We start from the raw sequence: 22764 nt of genomic DNA, 5'->3' as shown, positions 1-22764 counted from the left end.
CTAAATGAACACATGAAAATGTTAATTTGTAATTTATGATTTCATTTTTTGTAACATATATGTATATATTTGTAGAAATTGTTTGACTTTTTTTTACGTGTGTTCATTAGTTTTTTACAACAGAAAATCTTTAAACACAGATGCAGATTTTTGGTGCTCAAGTTCTCACATTTGATTTTACAAGTTATCACATCAAATGTACAAGTGCGTCCATTTTGGAACATTAATACCTTCATACTCTGGCTCCGACAGCAGGCCAAACTCAAACGCCACAGGCTCCACGCGCCGGCTCCAACAGTCCTCCTCTTTTCTTCCCCCGCCCCCGCCGGCCGCGCACTGGTGCTCCATTAGAGAATAACAGCCTCCCTGCTCTGTGTGACCACGCCCTCCCACACAGGTGTCCTTCATCCACCATCAGCAATCTGTGCAAGCAGTCACAAACTACCTGCTGACACATCAAGGGATGATTGATGATTGCTCAGAAGATTGTAGCATAGGAACAGAATCTGAAAGAAGACATCAGACAAGTTCTTTTATCAAAAAAATTAAAAATGTGATTCACACAAACCTGTGGCATATTTGGTGGTTAACACTCCGACAGAAGGATCCTTAACTACATCCTGAAACACATGATCATCCAACTCAGTTCCAAACCTGTCAACAACCTTTCCACCTTCGGTCACAGCAGGGACACCACTTTATGCAAATGGTGCAAGGAAAAAAACATTATTGTGTAAACCAGATTCATGTAATAATATTCTTCAAACACCAACATAGAATGGATGTGTCCAGGAGGGATCTGAACCACAATGAACTGGTATTCTGCAAAAAATGTGTTCACATGCATGCACTGCAGTAGTAACTTGACCTCACCAAGATGGCGGTGCTCGCCTCCCATGAGGAACCACGTGATGTCTCCTCTATTGATATAACTCATTGCTAGCAGAGTTAGCTTGTTAGCAGGCTAGCCGCGTTAGCTTGTGTTGAAGGATTGTGGTGTTTTGTTGGGACGTTTTTGAGGTTTTTGGACAGAAAGGACGATACGTGGTTCGTGTGGGAACTCTCAGCATTTTCCAAAGTGTCGTAAATGAGTGAAGAAGTGTTGAACGGAAAGACAACGTGGATTGCTGTGATTGTGAGACTAGCAGATGATCGATCGGAGCTGCAGTGAAGAGGACGGCGGTGTTTGTGGGAGTTGGAGCTGAAGATCGGAGCAGGAACCATGTCTTCAGAACCTCAGGAAGGTTCTGTCAGAGAACAACTTTCTGCTGCTGAAGGAACCATCGTCCAGAACGAGGAGGAGCTCTGTCGTCAGCGCAGACTGCTGGATAGCAGCTGGAACCCGCAGCTGCAGCTACACATAGTTGGTACGTGACTAAACATTTGAACTCTTTGGATTGGTCTTTATGTCACTGGAAAGGGATAAATAAAGATTTCCCAGTGGTATAAAGATCTTTCAGATAAAGTTGTCATTTTACATGATCACTAATCTTTTTCCTGAATAAAAAGCAAAATAATAAAATATTTGTAACCAGAATCAAAGATGAGACTTCTTAGTATCAGAACTTTCTCATTACTGTCCAATCAAGAAATGGAGGTATCATTACAGAGATAGACAAAAGAACTACAAGAAACAAAGTTGATATCAATTTATATTTCCTTATTAACAAATAATAATTAATTAGACATATAATCAAGAAAATGATCCAGTTTAATTTGAAGCTTCACAGAAAATGATATATCTTAGAAAAACACCATTTAAAGCATTTGAAGTTATCACTATAGAGATTCCAGACTTTCATTTCCTGGTTTGAACTATATGTGGCAGCGATTCCAGGCATCACCAAAATAGTTTTCTTCTTTGGAGCCAAAAACTGATAGCAGAGCAAACGTCAAGTATAAATATCCAGATGGTAGAAAAAAAGTTAAAATGCAGTAAACAATCAAAATAATGTCTAGAAAGTCTGCAAAGCTATTAATCTAAAGGGTAGAAATACTATGAAATAGAATTGTCAAAGTCATGATTAGTTTTTACAATAAATAAAACACTTATTTTAAAAAAAATTCTAAAAGTATTTGTTGGACATTGGCCACAGCCAATCAGCTTACTCAAAACCGGTCACATGATCCTCATGATCCAACATTCACTGCTTGGACAGAGAGGCACATGAATGAGAAAACAGTTCCTGTTAACTTTAATTTTCTCATGAAATCTGCAGGAATGCAACATAAAAAATTGAATAGTATAATAATTAAACATCAACTTAACTTAGAAAACTGACAAGTGTTTTTGTGAACCATAAATGTCGTCTGGAAAAGTCGTATCTTTAACTGCATGGATTGAAAAAAATATTTCAACACTAGATTAGCTTGCATGTGTAACACCCACTGATATACTAAGGCTCATTCTATAGAACAGAATGCTCTGAACAGAAATGCTGCAGCCTCTATCAGGTCTATCAGCTGGTCTGGCAGAAAGCTCTGGTGGCTAAGCTAGGTCATGTGTCCATGCCGACGTCTAAGTACGTTCACTGCATCCACCTGCAGAAAAATAGATCTGGTCTAGCCCTCGAGCGCTGGGCCTCTCCACATTTCCAACTGTGGGTGAGCCTGATCAGGTCATGTTTACAATGCTCTTCAGGAACACTCACTTCTCTTGGGCGTCCTCCTCCTTGCCAGGGATGGACAGCTCCTGCCTTGCTCTTTCTTTGACCTCCAGCTGGGTGGGTTTCTGTCTGGAGCATGGGGCGGGTCCCCCTTGAGGAGCCTTGGGGGGTTGGGGTGGGAGGGATGCTCATCTGGAGTTGGGGGTGCTCTCCCTGGGTGGGACCGTGCTCTGGGCTGTAATGCGCCACAAAGCTGTTTATCAACTGCCAATAAACCACAGAAGAAGAAAAAGACGCCAGCAGCATTAGATTGTGTTGAGAGGACGGTGGTGTTTTGTTTTGGGGCTGTTCTTCTTGTTTTGGGGCTATCATTGTGGTCGGGGTGGAGTTTACACTCTCTGTCCCCCTGTGACTTCCTGCTCTCTGGCGTTGGGGGACCAGTGGTGGTCCTGCTGGCCCTGGTCTGGGTGGTGGACAGGATTGCCCTATGGGCGGATGTCCTCCATCTGCTGTACTGTATAGGGGGCTACCACTGCTGCTTCGGTGGGGCTCTTGGTGTAGGAATGAGCGGACTGTTTTTTTGTTTGTTTTTTTACATTCCATCATCAACAGAACAGAACAGAATAAGGCAGAAAAAGAACAGAAACACCCACTCGAGCACAGGTGTAAGATCACATTTGCACAAATATTGTGCGGGACTGAAATGCTTTGTGTGTGTGTTTGTATGCATAAGTATGTGCCTATTATAAATATAATCAATCTAACTAAAGTTTAACCTAAATAACAAAAGCAGTTTATTCAAACATGTTGTAACAATAATGTACATCCAACACAAGAAGCCTTCAGCTCCTACCTGTCTGCTTAGCTGTTGGACAGGAAGTTGGGTAAAATAATTATTTCAAAATAAGAAAAATCGAATCAACATTGAAAAATACCATTTGGATTGAGATACAGTGATTTTACTGTCATTTCAAAAGGAATGGTTGCATCACAGCGGACAAAAGACACACAATGATGATCACATTGTGTTATTTTGATGTGGAAAAACAACAGCGGGCTGAACTTTATGAAACTAAAATGCGAATGGTTTTGACATTCATTCTTGTTTGTTTGTTTGATCACATATTTAATATACACTTGATTATCTTTGGTGAAGCAGAACAAAAGGCTCTGTCTCCCATCGTGTGGAGCCTGAGGGGGGAGGGGGGGGGGCATGAAGAAGGAAGCTGTCTGTTGAATGGAGGGTACGGGTATGTTTTTGGGGAATGAGGAGATCCTGGGGGTATGGTGGTGCCTGACCGGCCATGCGTATGTAGGTGATGATGAGAAGTTTGTATTCAATCCTGGATGAAACAGGATGCCAGTACGGCGATTTCAGGATGGCGGTTATGTGCTCATACTTCCTGACCCTTTTTAGGATTCTGGCTGCACTGTTTTGGATGTACTGAAGCTTTTTTTAAATATTTTTGTTGGGAATGCCAGAAAAGAGGAAGTTGCAGTTTTCCAGCCTTGAGGAGATAAAGGCATGGACAGGTATTTCTGTGTCGGGAAGTGATAGAAGAGGCCAGAGTTTGGAGATTAATGGTAAATTAGGCATTTGATAAGAAACTTCAGCACAGAAAGTGTTCTTCTGTTAAAAAATACTCTATCAGGATTTATGTAAAAACAAAATATGAATAATCTTTTTGCTCTGAAAGTTGATCTGAGACCTGATGAAGTTCTCACATAGGGCCAATGTTATTCCACTATTTGCGTGCAGTCAAAAATGTAGATTGACCACCAGGACATTACGTTCAGCACGTGCAGAGATATGCTTTTTCCCCTGTTTTGCTTTGCCTTTGCGTCACCAAGTGGAGGAATTGGTTATTTATTTTAAAAATTTATAACTCACCATAGGAATAGAATTGAAATTTTCAATTCTACTCACTCGTCACTCCACTCTGTGCTGAAAACAAAACAAACCCACACACACACAGTGAGACCAACGTGCCAACAAAACTTCCGCTACACACTAAAAAAAGAGGGAAATAAACAAATACAGTGAGGAAAACGCTGCCAGCAGGTGCCCCCCTCACCGACACCACACACACACCGGTGCCCGACCCGGACCTATACAACAAGAAGAATCAGAGTGAACCGCTCAGTAAATGCAACTTCAATTTAAAAACACATTAAAATGTGTAAAAGGGTAAAAACACATAAAAATGTATAAAAAGGGAAGGTAAAGAACTTATGACATCTACAACACCTCCAGCCGCTTACAGCATCTAGTTAAAAAAAGAATGTAAATGAGTAAATTGTGATCTACATTCTTCCAAGAAGAGGAGCTTCAACCATACATACCACCATGCAGGCAGGCAGCCACTGTCTATCCACGCACTCCCTGTTCCTGATATAGGGACAGACACAGATGAACCAAATCCCTAATCAAGCAGGCATGCACCTGTCACAGGTAGACCTGCAGTTTACACCCGGACCAGCTTTCTCTCCGGGCTAGCGGGCCGGGTTTAGCTCCGTCCAAAGAGCTAGTCCGAGGGAGAAGCTTCGAGCCGCGCAGACAGCAGGGTTTCCCAAGGAGGCTGTGGTCCCAAACTCTGGACCGCATAAGGCTGCTACAAAGTCCCAAGAAGCTGTATACAATCATCAGGACAGCACAAACGTCACAAAGCCATCTCCCCTGCCGCTAACACAAAGCTGCTCCTAGACATGTCTGTGCCTCTTATCAGCCGGACACAGAGATAGCACTGACGTCATCGCCCCGCCACCCCTCTGGAAATGCTAAGTGGAATTGAAATATGTGACACTATTCGCAGGGTGGATGTGAAAATGAACATTCAATCCCATCTTTGTATTTTCATTGTAATTATGACACAGAATAAGCGGTTTTAAAGTAGAAAAGGAAAAAGCATTTTGAAGTATTGATTTTTCATTTTAATTTGGAGTCATTTGATGCAGTTACATTTTGAAAATAAAAAAGCATTTCTGTTAATCCATTTTAATTGTCAAATTAGACATTTCTAAATGAATTTTGCTACACATTTACCAGAGAACCTTTTGAAAATGAAAATTATTCTTAATTTTGAGTCAAAAAATGCAGCTTCATTTTGAAAATGAAAGAGCATTTCTGGTTTTGACTTTTATTTTTAATTATGCTACACAATTGCTTCCATACTTCTCCCCCTATCTCTAAGGGAGCACCCAGCCCACCTACAGAGAAAGTTCATTTCAGCCGTTTGTATCCGGGGCCTCGATCTTTCGGTCATGACCCATAGCTCATGACCATAGGTGAGTATTGGAATGAAGACTGACCGGTAAATTAAGAGCTTGTGTGGGAGGAGCCACACAAGCTCTTGTGACAGCTGAGCCAAATGTTTTTTGGCTCAGATCTGGCTGTAGATCTCACACTACGGTCTTCCCTCACTCTTGAACAAGACCCCAAGATATTTAAACTCCTCCACCTGGGGCAGGGAAACTCCACCCAACAAGAGATGGCAAACTACCTTTCTCCGGTTGAGAACTATGGTCTCAGATTTAGCGACACTGACCCTCATCCCAGCTGCTTCACACTCGGCCGCAAACCACGCCAATGCACGACGGAGGTCCTGGCTCAATGAAGCCAACAGAACAACATCATCTGCAAAATTCCTGTGGTCCCCAAACCAGACCCCTCTGGCCCCCTGGCTGCGCCTAGAAATTCTGTCCATGAAAACTATGAACAGAACCGGTGATAAAGATCAGCCCTGCCAGAGTCCAACGTGCACCTTGGGTGATAGACAGCCTCACCCCAAAGTCCTTAATATCTGCTTCTTCAAAGTAAGGCGTGTCAGTGGGATTGAGGAGATCCTTGAAGTATTCCTTCCCCCGCCTGACATTGTCCCCAGTGGTAGTCAACAGCTCCCCAGCAGCACTGAGACTGGTGCCTGTAAAGAACTGCGCCTTCTGAGGCGCAGGATGGTTTGCCATAATCTCTTTGATACAAGCCAGCAAGGCCTGGTAGGACTCTTTCTTCAGCTTGACGGCATCCCTTACTTCCAGTGTCCACCACCGGGTTCGGAGGTTGCAGACAAAAGAGTTCAGCTGGAATTTGAGAACGGGGCTTTGAAACCAGCAGGAGTTTCAGTCCATTCTGATGTTTCATTCAGGTTTCTGCTACAATAAGCCTTTATTTTGAAAGAGCCAGTGGGGCAGGAACAATAGTAGGTGACTCTGAAGATGAGATTACCTGTAATCCTAGCCAACTGACCCCACATTTTACATCTGCACATTTGCAATCCTAACTGAGGGGTGATCCTAAACACTCGCAGGGTTTGCGCGCAGTGTTAAGGGGGGGGGGGGGGTGTGTTTGTCACTTGGGGGCGATAACCTGCTAAGACATACATGTAAACACACAATTAAAGTCATATTATTTCCAAAAACACACTCCTCTCCTTACAATGCAACAACACAGGACTAAAGTTTTAGTAATGGGTGTTTTTTTCCTGTTATTACATACCAGTAAAACATGCATGCTTGCGGGTGTTTTAAAAAGGCAGCAAAAGCAAAACTGAGGTTGTGGTTGTGATTTATTTTTTACGGTGGCCCAGAAGGGTCACAACACAACACATTAACTTTACACACAAAACATTAACTTAACACACAACACATTAACTCACAACACATTAACTTTACACACAACACATTAACATTACACAAAACACATTAACTTAACACACAACACAACACATTAACTCACAACACAACACAATAACTCACAACACAACACATTAACTCACAACACAACACATTAACTTACCTCACAACACTTTAACTCACAACGGAAGTAAAGCAGCAATTGAAGTGCTTTTATTCTGAAATGTCCACTGGGCTGAGCGGCTAACTACATAACAGAAGGTAATGTCACAGTGAGCTGTGGAGGGAGCATGATATTGCTACAAGAGAAGCTAGCAGCAGTGTTGACAGAAACTTTCTCTTTATTACGATTCCGCTTCCTCTGAACACACACAATATGAACGCACACTCCTCCCTCCCACCCCTCTCTGTCGCTGCACGCGCGCTCCTCTCCTTTCTTCCGCTCCCTCCCCTCACACATGCACGTGCAGTTCCCAACACACATAGACACACGCGCGCGCACACACACACACAATGAATGAAAGAAGGCCGGTCCGCTGAAGAAATATTCAATACTGTCATCCTTTTATTAGATCAGGAGAAAGAAGAATACACAGCTTTCGTTGAGTTTTTCCCCCTACTGGACTGATTTAGCACCCGATCCGATGATTTTTCAAAATAAAAGATAGTTCAGAATTATAATAAAAGGATTGATAAACACAGACACCGCTCCATGTAGCGATCAGACCATAACTTTAGCTGGTGGCTCCTCCCACACGCAGCCGCAGTGTCAGGCTTTAAAGAACGCAATTTCTAAGAGGCGGGGCGTTGCACACCCCCAACAACAGGTTAGATGACAGAGCCCATTAAGTGTCTCTGCCTGGTGCGTTTACTGAGCTTTAGTACATAGAAGTTCACAGCCACACGGCCTAACGTAGTCCGCTATTATATATTCATGAGGGGGGGGGGAACGCCGAACCGACCCTAAAACCAAATTATGAAAACCCAAATTATGAAAACCCGGCCAAAGCCATTTTTACCCGCAAATATAGAACCAAAACCGCCCAATCTGGCAACACTGCTGCTAGGTTCTTTTGCAGAAAAATCACGCTCCCTCCACAGCTCACTGTGACATTACTTTCTGTTATGTAGTTAGCCGCTCAGCCCAGTGGACATTTCAGAATAAAAGCACTTCAATTGCTGCTTTACTTCCGTTGTGAGTTAAAGTGTTGTGAGGTAAGTTAATGTGTTGTGTTGTGAGTTAATGTGTTGTGTTGTGAGTTATTGTGTTGTGTTGTGAGTTAATGTGTTGTGTTGTGTGTTAAGTTAATGTGTTGTGTGTAAAGTTAATGTGTTGTGTTGTGACCCTTCTGGGCCACCGTAATTTTTCATTTTTTAGGTCTCCAATCAGCATTCAAAAACCCATCAAAGTCCTCATCTTCTGTATCTGAAATGAACAGCTGGGTTAAATTTCTATCAAATATTTGGTTCCCTTTCATCATTGTCAGGGTCTGTCTCTTTGCCGTGCAGCTCATAAATGTTGCAGGCCTTTGCAAAAGCTCGAAGAACAGTGCAAGCAGACATGTTAGCCTGGTGCTTCTAAAAGCCCAAGCTTCTACAATCCATTCACAAAGTGTGGTATAACTGCGTCCCAGTAAAAGGAGCGAAAGATGGATGGTTTTTCATTGTAATCCACTGGAAGTTCCTGCACTCGAGTCGATCTCCTAACACAGAAAACCTTGCCTTGTTTCCGGGGAACTCAGCTCCATTTTAAACAAAGTTGTTCTGCATAATGCACATACCTGCACCTTTGTACTATGGGGATGTCTTTTTTCACGTCTTCACTTCACTCCTTACCATTCACAACGGTAAGGACGGTGTCAGTAATGCAATGTTGAGTACCAGGAATTTTTCTCTGAGTCACACTCGTTGAAGTTTTGGATAAAGATATTCTGGATCCATTTTAGTTCAGAGAATCGGATTGTTCAAAGTGAAACTAAATTGACTATAAATCATAGTTTAAAAAGATTAAAATACATTCGAAGATACTGATGTGTTACACTCAAAGTGGGTGATTGACAAGATTTCCAGCCAATCAGGATGCAGAACAGGGTCTTCTGTTTGAAAATAAAAAGCAGCAGCATAATCGCACTAAAAGAATCAGTAAGACCGCAAAAGATGAACTGTGACGTAGAAAAGGGAACACTGTATTCTGCATTTTACAGTTCCGCTCCAACTATACTTTAATCTATTTTCATAATGTTCCCAGTGGTCTTTTCATTAGGATGATGCCATTTTAACCCTTGTGCCATCCTAGGCACTTTAACATTGGGAGTTGGGTCATCTAGACCCACTAGACAGTGCTCTGAACCTTTTTTTATTCAATGATTTGTGATCTTCACTGATGTCCATGGATGACATTAAATCTTTCCACCTTTATCCACCTTTTTCATGGTAGGAATATCACGTCAATCCAAGGGTGGGGTCATCTAAGATAGCACAAGAGTCATGGCCAAATTAAAAAAAACTGTTGTTTTTCAGGAACGTAGTTTGTGCAGAGCAGCAGGAATTCATTAAAATGGGACTGTTGGCATTGAAGTAACCCTCTCCTGAAATCCCATAAAGTCTTTGTTTACACTCTCTCCCGCTAGTTTACAGTCCCTCATAACCCAAAGCTAACATTACAGTGCAACAAAAATGGCAGGAATATCAGATCTATCCAGGCATGCAGTTTAGATCCAGATTCCAGTTCAGACGAGGAAAACAAATATGTTCATGGATCTGTTTGTCTGCAGGTGGATGCATCAGAATGGAGTGGAGCAGGGAGACTTTTTACTTGCTGTGTCACAAATTTAGTCTTTGTAACCCTTGTGCTATCCTTTAACATTGGGAGTTGGGTCATCTAGACCCACTAGACAGTGCTCTGAACCTTTTTTCTTCAATGATTTGTGATCTTCACTGGTGTCCATGAATTACATGAAATCTTTCCACCTTTATCCACCTTTGTCATGGTAGGGAGAACACGTCAATGTAAGGGTGGGGTCATCTAAGAAAACACAAGGGATAAAATGGTGCCTTTTAGTTTGCTCTTATTTGAATAAAGTAACACTAAGAAAGTCTTACATTCATGTGTCATTTGTGCAGTTAACCAGGTCGTCCAGATGTTTTTCTAGTTGCTGTCGGAGGTTGCTGTCCAGATCTTCTACTTGTCTATCAAATGTATCATTTGACAGACGCGTTTCTAATTGTTTTTTTTTTTTTTTTTTTTTTTTTTTTTTTGCTATGGACAAACAATGTCAGATACTAACAACAAAGCCACACGTAGCTACTAGCTTCTGTCACAGCTTCACTGGATTCAGCCATTTTTGTAAACATCTGCTGTGACGATTTATATTGAATTCTTTGAGCGTTGCATTTACCTGCTTACAAACAAGCCCATTGATTCATTGAGGGCCAAAATAAATCTTCTTGAGGGCCACTATTGGCACTTTGAGAACCCCTGGTCTAGAGTCCTGGCCTAAGGGACACAACCACCACCACTGACTCCCCCCAGATGGGGTAGTAGGGAACAGAAGATTAATGACCAACACTTTATTACTGTAAAAGCTGAGTGTGTCAGTGAGGAGAATGGGCGTTTATTGAAATGTATAGTCTGCAACCTTTTTTGAAAACTTCTGAGTTTCTTTGTTTAGGTGTTTGACCGACTGAAGACTTAAAGACTGATATCACCTCTGTCTTAACTGTAAAAGAGGTTACATTATGTTGTTTATTTAAAGTCCAGTGCTTCTGAAAAAGGGGATTTAGATTTTTCTTGACAGTGCACAAAGACCTTTAAAAGTCTCCTTTTTTGTCTTTTCGTCCCTGCAGTCCTCCCTCAGAATTATGCGAGTGAAGAGGATCTTTGCAACCAACAGAGGTATTTGACAATGGAACAGGAGGAACCAGAGCCTCCACAAATGAAAGAGGAAAATGGAGAACCAGAACTTTCACAGATTAAAGAGGAAGATGGAGAACCAGAACCTCCACAGATTAAAAAGGAACCAGAACCTTCACAGATTAAAGAGGAGCCAGAGGAACCAGAACCTTCACAGATTATAGAGGAACCAGGGGAGCTCTTCATCAGTCAGGATGAAAATCAGCTTGATCTGAAGCAGGAGACTGATACCTTGATGAAGATTCCTACTTATGAGAAAGATGAAAACAATGAAGCAGATCTAAAGAATCAGCAGAGCTTTAATGTAACTGATAGTCAGGATGAAAAAGGAAACCAACATGAAAAACCAATATCAACCACACATGAAGAGACAGACCCACAGAACAGAGATCAGAGGAAGAATTTTAATTATTTGTCTCTTCTCAAAACACACATTAGACATAAAGGAGAGAAGCCTTTTATGTGTAAAGAATGTAAAAGAAGTTTTAGTTATTTATCTCGTCTGAAAACACACATGAGAACTTGCACAGGAGAGAAGCCCTTTTTGTGTAAAGAATGTAAAAAAAGATTTAGTTATTTGTCTGGTCTGAAAAGACACATGAAAACTCACACAGGAGAGAAGCCTTTTTCTTGTAAAGAATGTGATAAAAGTTTTAGTTTTTTACCTGATCTCAAAGCACACATGAGAACTCACACAGGAGAGAAGCCTTTTTCTTGTAAAGAATGTGATAAAAGTTTTAGTTATTTATCTGCTCTCAAAACACACACAAGAATTCACACAGGAGAGAAGCCTTTTCCTTGTACAAAATGTAAAAAAACATTTAATCAAACATCTAGTCTCAAAAGTCACATGAGAACTCACACAAGCGAGAAGCCTTTTTCTTGTAAACACTGTGACAAATGTTTCCGCTCTGTATTTAGTGTCAAAACACACATGAGAACTCATACAGGAGATAAACCTTTTTCTTGTATGGAATGTGGAAAAAGTTTTTGTTTTAATTCTTTTCTAAAAACACACATGAGAACTCACACAGGAGAGAAGCCTTTTTGTTGTAAAGAATGTGATAAATGTTTTAGGCATGTATCTCATCTCAAAGCTCACATGAGAACTCATACAGGAGAGAAGCCTTTTTCTTGTGAAGAATGTGATACCAGATTTAGGTTTTTGTCTGGTCTCAAATCACACACCAGAAATTATACAGGAGAAAAGATTTTGTCTTGTATAGAATGTGATAAAAGTTTTAGTTATTCAACTTGTCTCAAATCACACATGAGAACTCACAGAGGAGACAGGCCTTTTTCTTGTAAAGAATGTGATAAATGTTTTAGGCATGTATCTGATCTCAAAGCTCACATGATAACTCATACAGGAAAGAAGCTTTTTTCATGTACAAAATGTAAAAAAAAAAAAAATCAAACATCTCATCTCAAAATACACACAAGAACTCACACAAGAGAGAAACCCTTTTCTTGTCAAGAATCTGAAAAAAACTTTTAGGCATGTATCTCATCTCAAAACACACATGATAACTCACATAAAAGATACTTTTTTTGTTTAAAGAATGTGATACAGTAATCCCCCCGTATTCGCGGGGGGTGAGGAACGTAAATAACGAAAATCCGCGAATAATTGACGCTGTTTTAAAACTCCCAGAGCCAGAGCCTCTGCAGGGTCAGAACCTTTTTCTGCCGTTTGGGTTCATTTCCAGAAGCTGGAGATGATGCAGGGCTTTAATTGGCTTTTATTAACCTTGTCAGAATGGTTACAGCTCGAACAAAAAAAGCGCAGCCTGCTCATACACTCAGCCGGAGGAGAACGTTCAGCCAACGCGCACCCAGGTAGGCCCCGCCCCCTCTAATCCACCAGTTACCAGCACACCACTGATTGACATACGCTGTGGTCCAGCAACTGGCAGAAAGAGGGGGGCGCCGGCTGCCCGCAGCTCTGTCCAACTCTGGGTCGTTATACTTTACAGTACAGTACAGAATAAATCGTTTTTATAAAATTCGCGGAATGAGCGCTGTTCTGCGTCTCACGCTTGTGACGTCACGTTATCTGCGGCCATCCGCGAATGGGCGGGGCGCGAATATTAAACCGCGAAAGGGTGGGGGATTACTGTACAAGTTTTAGTACTGTACATACATAATCTCAAAAGACACAAGAACTCACAGGAGAGAATACTTTTTTGCATAAAGAAAATTTTAGTGAAATATCTTGTTTTAAAAAGCCCTTTTGTGAAAAGTATGTGATAACACTTTTTGTGTTGTTTTTGACCTCTAAACATGAGAACTCAGAAGAGAACTACAGAAGAGAAACTGACCTGAGGTCAGCTAACAAAGCCGCCTGATCTTTCATTAAATGTACACAGGCTGGTGGCCTCCATAACACATTGATGCAGTTATTCAGTAAAAAAGAAGCATAAGTGATTATTGGATTCATGAAAGTGAACAGTTTTCTGAAATCTAACGTGAGTCCTGAAATGTTTTGTCTTTATCTCAAAAAATGGATTGTGAAAAGATTCTAAATATAATGAGTTTCACTTTTTAACATATTTAACTTCATGGAATTTATGCTTTTATATTTTCTTCTAAATAGAGTGTTGTTTTCAATTATAATGGTATGTTTAGATTTTTAAAGAAATTTTGATGATGTTCAATTTTTGTTGGTTGATTTTTTTCTAGTAGTTTTTGTACTTTTATGATTTTGTTTAAAGTACTTGGGTTAACCATTGCTGTTGTTTTTTTATGTACAAGACACTGGTAGACGAAGTAAGCATTGCTCCACGCCGTTGAAGCCTGATCCACTGCTTCTGTGAAGTGTGTACCATGGTCACCTACAAAAAGAAAGAAATATTCAATCAGTTTTTAGTACTTCATTCTTGTAATTTTTTGGATTTAGATTGTGTTTTTCACAAAAAGCAGACTATTTGTTACATGATGCAGCACGTTTTTACAGTAACTTAATGCCCTGACGGAGCAAACACTGACTTAGACTGCAGCGGCAAAGGACAGCAAAATGTGCTGTACTTCGGGATAAGTTAATTAAAGCATCTGGGGGGTATTCCAGGTAGCATGTTTAAACTACCCTGAGTTTAAGCCGGAACTCTGGCTGAAATCCGCCTGAACTTGCTTACTCTGGGTATGTCGGTTCCAAAAGACCGGATATGAGTTGGCGTAATTACGCTCGACTTGGTAACCCTGGGTTAATGCACGTGCACAGCAGGTACATAGAGACATTCTCAAGAGATCGCCGATTTCTGGAGTCACCATGGAAACGCGTGGTGAAAAAAAAATAAAGTGTTATACTTCAGTGAGACGGATTCTGAGGTTTTAATGACGGTGTATGAAGATTATACGTCCATCAAAAAAGTATCACGGCTGCATCATCAAAAGAGTTTCTGCTTGTAGTTGAAGAACAGACAAAGTAAACGCACGAGTTTCTGATTTTGTTTCAATTTTCCTTGTGACGCATATATATATATAACTTATCCAATTTTGCCAACTTACAACTTAAATGAATTACTTTGGTAACACTTCATATTAAGATTCCTTAACAAGCTTTGTTAACACATTAACAAGCATTATAAATGAATTTATAGGGTGTTAGTAAGACATTTATTAGTACAATAAGTCTAATAAGGATTATTAAATTACTTAACTAACACATTTACAAGCATTATTATTAGGATTTTTTAAAGATGCTAATGATGCATTTATTGATATTATAGGTGCCTAACAAATGTGTCAATGTTAATAAGCTTAATAAGATTTATTAACAACCTTTGTTAACAAATAAAGAAGTATTATTATTTTTTGGGGTTCTAGTAAGATATTTATTAGCATTTTAGATGCCTGACACAAGCCTAAGTGTTCATAAGCTTATAAGTTTTATTGACTAACTTAACAAATTAATAGGCATTATTAATGTGTCAGAGGCTAGAAAGATATTTATTAGCATTATAGATGTCTTGCAAACACCTGAAAGTGTTAAGATTTATTAACATCTAAAGTCAGACCATTGTCTTCTAAATTCATATTACTTAACTGCTTATAAGGTTTGCAAATGTATTAATTAACTTTGCAAATAATTAAGTTAGATCAAAGTAAAAAAGTTTCTCTTTCCAACATCCATATGTGGTCTTATCACCCTCTCACGGTGGAAAAAGTATTATCTGTGCTCCTTCATCCACGAAATCATCTTCATAAGGACACACCATGCTGCTTCACCTCTCTGAAAACACACTAACCTTCAACTAAACCTGCTACAGACCAGGTTATGTTCAGAGCATGAGTTACAATGGCAACTTGACATATCCTGAAATATACCTCCATTTCTGGAACCGAAAGCCGAGGTTATCAACTTTCTTAGCCTCAAACGCACCATGGGAGCTAGCATAGCCTGCTTTCTGGAATACCTTTAACCGCTTGTTTTTGTCCAAATGATGAAGCTAAAGTTTGTTTTTAAGAAGCCAGCGCAGTGATACAAAACATTTAAGCAAGGCGACTAGAATTTCTTTTTTTTAACGCTTGTGATATCCTAGGCACTTAGTGGTTCTGACTCGGGCTCGGGCTTAAGATCTTACCTCTAGCGGTGAGGGCGGCCGTGGAAGGCGAGTTGCGTCTGCAGGCCATACAACGCTGCTTGCGGCTTTAATTATAAATATGTCTAATTATCGTAAGATTGATTTTTCATTGTATGAATGTATAACTGACGATTGTATTGTTGTTGTGTATTATTCTTATTTGATTGCTTGAAATAAACCATTTTAAATCAAATCAAATCAAATCTGTAACAGTCTTTTGTTGGACCGGGTGGAAAAGAAAGGCAGGGAAGAAGAGAGGGATGCCAGAGGGTGCGTTAGGAGGATGATTGAAGAAGAGCACAAAACAACACATAGCTGGATGTTTACAATCATTACAGCCAGGTTTATAAGTAATGTATATCCAAAAGGGGGCAGTTTTTGTATGTGCGTTTGTGAGCGTGTGTGTGTGTTGGAGTGAAATTTTTTTGAGGGGTAAAGGTCGTGTATACTAAAGGGGTGCAGTTAAAATTGGAGGGTGGGGCACTGAGAAGACATCTCCTGATTACTCACTGTGATGTTCAAACCCCCCCACACACACACACACACACACACACTAAGGTGCCCTACATGTCTACGGTGCAGTAAAAATTGGCAGGTGGGGTGCTGAGAGGACATCTGCAGCATGCTGGCAGTGATGTCCAACCCCCCCCCCCCCCCCCCCCCCCCACCAAGAGTCCTGCAGGTCCGAGACCTTGGTGACCAAGAGGGGGGGGGGGGGGGGGGCTGTTCCCATTCGACAACCAGGCGAGGGGACCACTCCCAAGTAAATCCTTCCCCCAAAGGTGCATCGCAGGCTGACCCCCCCATCACCCTAATAAGTGATTATATAAGGAAGAGGGTGTCATGGTGCCTCTGTCAGCTCTCCTCCCCCTCCCCTCTCTGCTTGGCTCCTGAACACCTCAACACAGCTGCGACCACTCAAATCACCTGTCTGCCTACAAAAGGAGATCCAGCTCCAGCATTCATCGCCATTTCGTTGCCCCTGATGGTGCATAGTTTGGTCACTATTTCCATAGTTCATGTACGCTTGCTTTTACCTAAGTCTCGCTCTCTGTCTCATGCCCACACTCAAAAAAATGATTCAAGCCCGTCTTTCATGTAACACAATTAAATTCAGTTTGTTTTATTTAAATATATTTATTTTAAAATCAAAATCAACAAAAAACTTTTGTCTGTGTTTTTCCATGTAAAAAACATACTGTGGCTTGGAATCGTTTCAACTCGGCTTCTCCCAATAAGACGAACCTCATTTATAGAAAAAAATGATTCTATGTCTTTATACTGGTGGCTGTATGTTGTCACAAAAGTGTTAGCTCAGTGGATCGGTCAGCGGGATTTGCATGCAGAGGTTCTAAGTTCAAAACGGGCCAAGCACCAGTCTCAAATGATTTTTTTTTTGCCTTGCCATTCTTAATAAAATTGAGTTCGAATAACTCAGCTATATTTCTTTACATGAAAGAATTTTCTGTGAGGTGGGGCTAATCATATTTATTGGATGGAAATCCTGCCCACAATAAAATTGAGTTCATCCAATGAGTTATTTTTTTGAGTGCAGGAGGTCATTCCCACAAGTGGTCACCTGTGTCCTCATCTCTCACCAATCCTCCAGTCACTCCTCAAGCCTCAACCTACCTCCATTCTCGCCACTAGCCTCTGGTGAACCTCCAGCCACACCAACCATCACACTGGACCAAGCCAGGGAATTCATGCAGTGCCAACCCCACCTAGGTGCCAGACACGACCCCCCCCCCCACCCCCCCCGGACCAGAGATCAAATCGAAATATGATCTTTGGTCCTTCGAACAAAAAGGCATCCCAAATCTTGAAGAGGATGTCACTCACCACACTGTCCACAAACACCACCAGAAACCAGTTAAAGGTTTCTGGTGGTGTCCTGAACCCCGCCCCCAACTACGGCAGGCACATAAGGAGCAGCGACGCCCAGGCCCCCCACCCCCTAAGTCATGGAGTTAGCTATGGGAGACCAAAGAGACTGAATTCTTTCAAAGTTACTTGAACTTTGGGCTGACATTTTTTCCAAGCTGATATGATCAAGCAGTAGAGTCCTATATTAATTTAAATTAATATAATTATTATTTTTCCAGTTAAGTAAAATTGTTTTTCGCAATGCAAAGAGTTATGAAAATGATAGATAAAAATCCTCCTTCTATATCTATGGCACTCATGTCACCAAGCACGCAAAGTGACGGTGAAGCCATGATTGAAACCTTAAGCCAGACTGATAGATCCGCACATACCTGCTGCCATATAGCCTGGACAGGCGTGCAGAACCACAGTGCGTGCATGTAACTGTCGGGTAGATTACTGTCACAGTGCTCACAAATGTCTGAGTTACTGAGACCCATCTTGAACATCCTCTGTCCAGTGTGGTAAATTCTGTGAAGAGTTTTCTATTGGATTAGCTGCAAGTTTTTGACTTTTTGTCAGTTTTAAGGTGTTTAGACAAAGTTCTGACCAGAAGATTTCATCTGTGCTGATGCTCAAATCTGCATCCCATTTTGTTATCAGGATTGAAATATCATTATCTAGGTTGCATAAGCGTTTGCGTATTTTGGAGAGAGTTACATCCATTGAAAAATAAATCAGAGAGGTAACTAGTTCTGGTAGTTCTACGTCATTGTCTTTGCATTTAAACTTTTTAGTAATTATAGATTTAGCTTTTAGAGATTTAAGTTTTTGATATTCCAAGAAGTTGTTTAGTCCAGTGTTTTTCAACCAGTGTGCCGCGGGAGATGGTCCAGTGTGCCGTGGGTAATTGCCCTCATTAACTGATCAAAAAACATTTCCCATCTCCAGGATTTCAGTTCTCTGTTCATCCAAACAGGCCCCAATAAAACACTGAGGAGTTAGGAATATAACAGATTGTAAAATACTTTTTCATTGTGTTTATTTTATTTTATTAAAGACATTTTGATAAGAATGACGGTACTGCGATTCAGCTGCAGCTTCGGCTGTATTTTGGAAAAGTCCCGTCCCTTTAACTGTCTCCACTGTCTTGCGGGGCTTAATCACATGTCATCAGTCTGACCAATCAGAAGTGGTTAAAGTCTTCACTTCCTTGTCCTGATTTAGCTCCTAAAGTCGCTCAGTTCTAACAAAAATATCAGCTAAAGCTCGTCTTTAGCGGTGTAGCTTTCCACAGAATCCGGTATCAGACCGTGAAACAAGTGAACAAAACAATGAAGCTCAGAGACGCTAGTCTTTCTGCCCTTTTGCGGCAGTTATCACACTACATCTCCCATGATGCATTGGGTTGTGAGAGTGACAGCGCACAAGGAGATCTGTTGTTAAACGTCTTGAAACCAGAGGAGACGTGATTCTGTAGTATCGCGAGACCCAGCAAGACAAGTGTGGTGAGTCGACTTGGCGGCGCGTAAGCATTTGAACAAACATTTTCAATCTTGTTTCATTTTTCCGCCATATTAAAATATTTCCGATAAACTAACATAACCTGTTAAGAGTATTAAAGACCCCAAGGCCACTGTGAAGTCCTTTTTGGAAGCCCACCTGAGGCTCCCCAAGGAGGAGGTGCAGAAGATCTCTTTCCACAGGGTTCACCGCCTCGGAGGAAGAAGGTCCGACCACCAGCGCACCAGAATTTAGCAGTCCTATAGTTGCTAAATTCGAACATTTCAAACAAAAGGAGCTGGTGAAGGGCCGAGGCCGAGAGCTGAAAGGAATACACTTCAGCGTGAATGACCAGTTCCCGGCAGAAATCCTCCGTAGAAAGAAGATCCTGAGGAGGAAACATCTTGCTGCTGGTTCGAGAGCGGTTGTGGCCGTTGACAAACTTTACGTGGACGGCCGGCTGTTCCGGGACCCGGAGATCACCCCCTGGCTGTGCTGAAGGCTTTTCAGATCTCTTTTTTTCTTTCCTTTCCTCTCCCCCCCCCCTCTCCCCCCTCCTCATATGTAAATCACCTGGAAGCAACTCATCCTCGGTAAATATTTATTTATGCACGGAACGGGCGCGCGCGCACACAAGCGCACACATGGGCGTGCACATGCGATCCCGCACACACACGCCGAAATACTGCAAACACCTCACACAGGCTCTCATAGGACGCACACGACACGCAGCTCACATAGCCAGAAAACGTTCACGCGCACACATGCACAGCGCTTCTCAATGCGGGCACGCACACACGGACTGGCACACACGCATTACTTAGCTTTACACTTTCCCAGTCAGAGCAGTTATGAACAGTCTTAACATCGTTAGCTGGAATGTGCGTGGACTTGGCTCTGGGCCAAAGAGACTGAAAATGTTAAATCACCTGGATGGTCTAAAAGCAGATATAGCTCTACTGCAGGAGACCCATTTATCGAATTCTTTGAACCACCTTATGTGCTGTTTACAATTTCCAGTTATATATTATGCCAGTTACAACTCCAAACAACGAGGAGTTGCTGTTTTAATTAATAAAAATCTTAATTTTACTCATTAGGATACAGTTACTGACCCAGAAGGCAGATTTATAATCATTAATATATCCATTCAGAATAAGGACTTTTGTATAGCGAGTGTTTACGGCCCTAATGTTGACGACTTTTCCTTCTTTCACAGATTTTTCACCTCACTGTCAGTTCACTCTGACTCCACAATCATTATAGGAGGAGACGTCAACCTGGTTTTGGACCCTGAACTTGACAGACTCAGCACGGCAGCAAACCAGCGTACATGGCGGTCTGCAAGTATTCTAAAGCAGTACATGAATGATCTGGGTCTCTGCGACGCGTGGCGCTCATGTCACCCAAGCACTAAAGGGTTCACCTTTTTCTCTCCAGTTCACCACTCACACTCCCGTTTAGACTATTTATTAATCAGTAACTCTCTTTTAAAAAATATTCAAAGCTCCAATATCCATCCAATTATTATCAGTGATCATGCACCAGTCTCTGTAAATATTTCTAGGGAAATATCCACACCTTCAGGTACAACCTGGAGGTTTAATACGTCTCTGTTAAAGGACCAGGAATTTCTTCAATTCTTTAAAAAAGAGTGGGCAACCTTCTTAGACTTCAACAATACTCCAGACATCTCACCGTGCATTCTTTGGGAAACAGCAAAGGCAGTCATGAGAGGGAAAATCAATTCTTATTCAACGCAAAAAAAACGCAAAGAGAAAGCAGATTTATTAGAATTAGAAAATAAAATCAAAACCCTGGAGACTGCTTATGCTGCTTCTGCAGAGGAATACATTCTGGGAGATCTGAAAAATTTAAAGCTGCAGTTAAATGACATCATTAATAAACAAACACAATTTCAAATACAAAGGCTACGACTTGAAAGATTTGAAAACTCTAATAAATCTGGCAAATTTCTGGCTAATCAGCTTAAAATTAATAGAGAAAAATCATCAATCACCTCTATTATGGACCAAACAGGAAATGTCACTCATGACCCAATCAAAATTAATAACGCATTTGAAAACTTTTATAAAAACTTGTACACACCACAGATCAATCCGTAAGAGCAAAGTATTGACTCATTTCTTAATAATGTAAACCTACCCAGGTTAAATGAGGATCAAATCACAAACTTAGACTCTCCGCTCTCGTTGTCTGAACTTCATGAAGCTCTGTTACTTATGCCTAATGGTAAAGCACCAGGGCCTGACGGCTTTCCTGCTGAGTTTTATAAAGAATTCTGGGAACAACTGGTACCAACATTTTATAAAACGGTCACATCTATTAATGAGAGCCAATCAATGCCACCTAACATGAACTCAGCCAATATAATTCTTCTTCTAAAACCAGACAAAGATCCCACTAGTCCTTCAAGCTATCGCCCTATTTCTTTAATCAATGCAGATGTAAAAATTATCTGCAAAGCACTAGCACAGAGAATAGAAAAAATCACTCCTCACATAATTCACTTCGACCAAACTGGATTCATCAAAGGCAGACACTCGGATGATAATGTCCGTAGACTAGTTAATATAATAGACTTTGCCACCATTGAAAACCAGGAAATGACAGTACTATAGCTGGATGCTGAAAAAGCCTTTGACAGAATAAATTGGAAGTTCCTTATTGCCGCCCTCCATAAGTTTGGTTTTGGAGAAGCATTCATCAATTGGATCAAAATATTATATCACTACCCCAATGCATCAGTTAGAACTAATAAACAGACTTCAAACAGGTTTTTTCTTGGAAGAGGAACCAGACAGGGTTGCCCACTCTCTCCTTCTCTTTTTTTATATATTCATTGAGCCTTTAGCTGCAGCAATAAGACAGAATGAGAGCATTATAGGAATAAAAAACAAACACAGCCATCATAAAATTAGTCTTTATGCAGATGACATATTACTATTTTTAAGGAATTTACATTCTGTAAATGAAACAGCAATGATCATAAATGAATTCTCCTCCATATCAGACTATTCCATTAATTGGAATAAGTCTGTTTTATTACCATTCAACAGGAATATGGAACAAAGACTCACAATTCCAGTTAAAACAGGAAATATCAAATATCTGGGTATCTACTTTTCCCCCAAACTTTCAGAACTGGTGCAGCTAAACCACACCCCATTACTGAAAAGCATACAGGACGACCTAACACGCTGGACCAACCTGCCTCTGTCCCTTATGGGCAAGGTAGCCAGGGTTAAAATGAAAATCTTCCCCAGAGTTAATTATCTCTTCTCAATGATTCCCACACAACCGCCATTAAAACGGTTCAAAACATTAGACTCATCCATATCAAGCTTTCTATGGAACAATAAACCTGCAAGAATAAGTCTAAAAACTTTAAAATCTGCAAAAAGCTGTGGAGGATTAGAATTACCTAATTTCCACAAATACTTTTTTGCAAATAGATTACAATACATCTTAAAATGGTTAATAAATAATCCAGAAACCAACTCATGGTTAGACTTGGAACAGGCGTTATGTGGAAAGATCAACCTGTCAGAGCTACCATTTATTAGCCAAACAGTTAAAAAATAGGATTGTTTCAAAACTATTAATATAAATGCCACTTTAACAGCCTGGTGGGAATTTCTCA

General features: G+C 40.9%; 1 protein-coding gene and 1 long non-coding RNA gene across 2 annotated transcripts in view; both read left to right on the top strand.

Annotated features, from left to right (window-relative positions):
• The window catches only part of LOC110016657 (uncharacterized), a 310438-nt gene that overhangs the window by 176380 nt on the left and 111294 nt on the right, over positions 1-22764 (top strand). The window lies entirely within an intron of this gene.
• LOC144988328 (uncharacterized) lies at positions 935-15934 on the top strand. Its single transcript, XR_013652195.1, has 2 exons — positions 935-1367; positions 11082-15934. It is a non-coding gene; the product is annotated as an uncharacterized LOC144988328 (long non-coding RNA).

Source organism: Oryzias latipes, chromosome 2, assembly GCF_053564925.1.
Source record: "Oryzias latipes strain Hd-rR chromosome 2, Olatipes_Hd-rR_3.1".
NCBI lineage: Eukaryota > Metazoa > Chordata > Actinopteri > Beloniformes > Adrianichthyidae > Oryzias > Oryzias latipes.
This window is presented reverse-complemented; position numbering and strand designations above follow the sequence as displayed.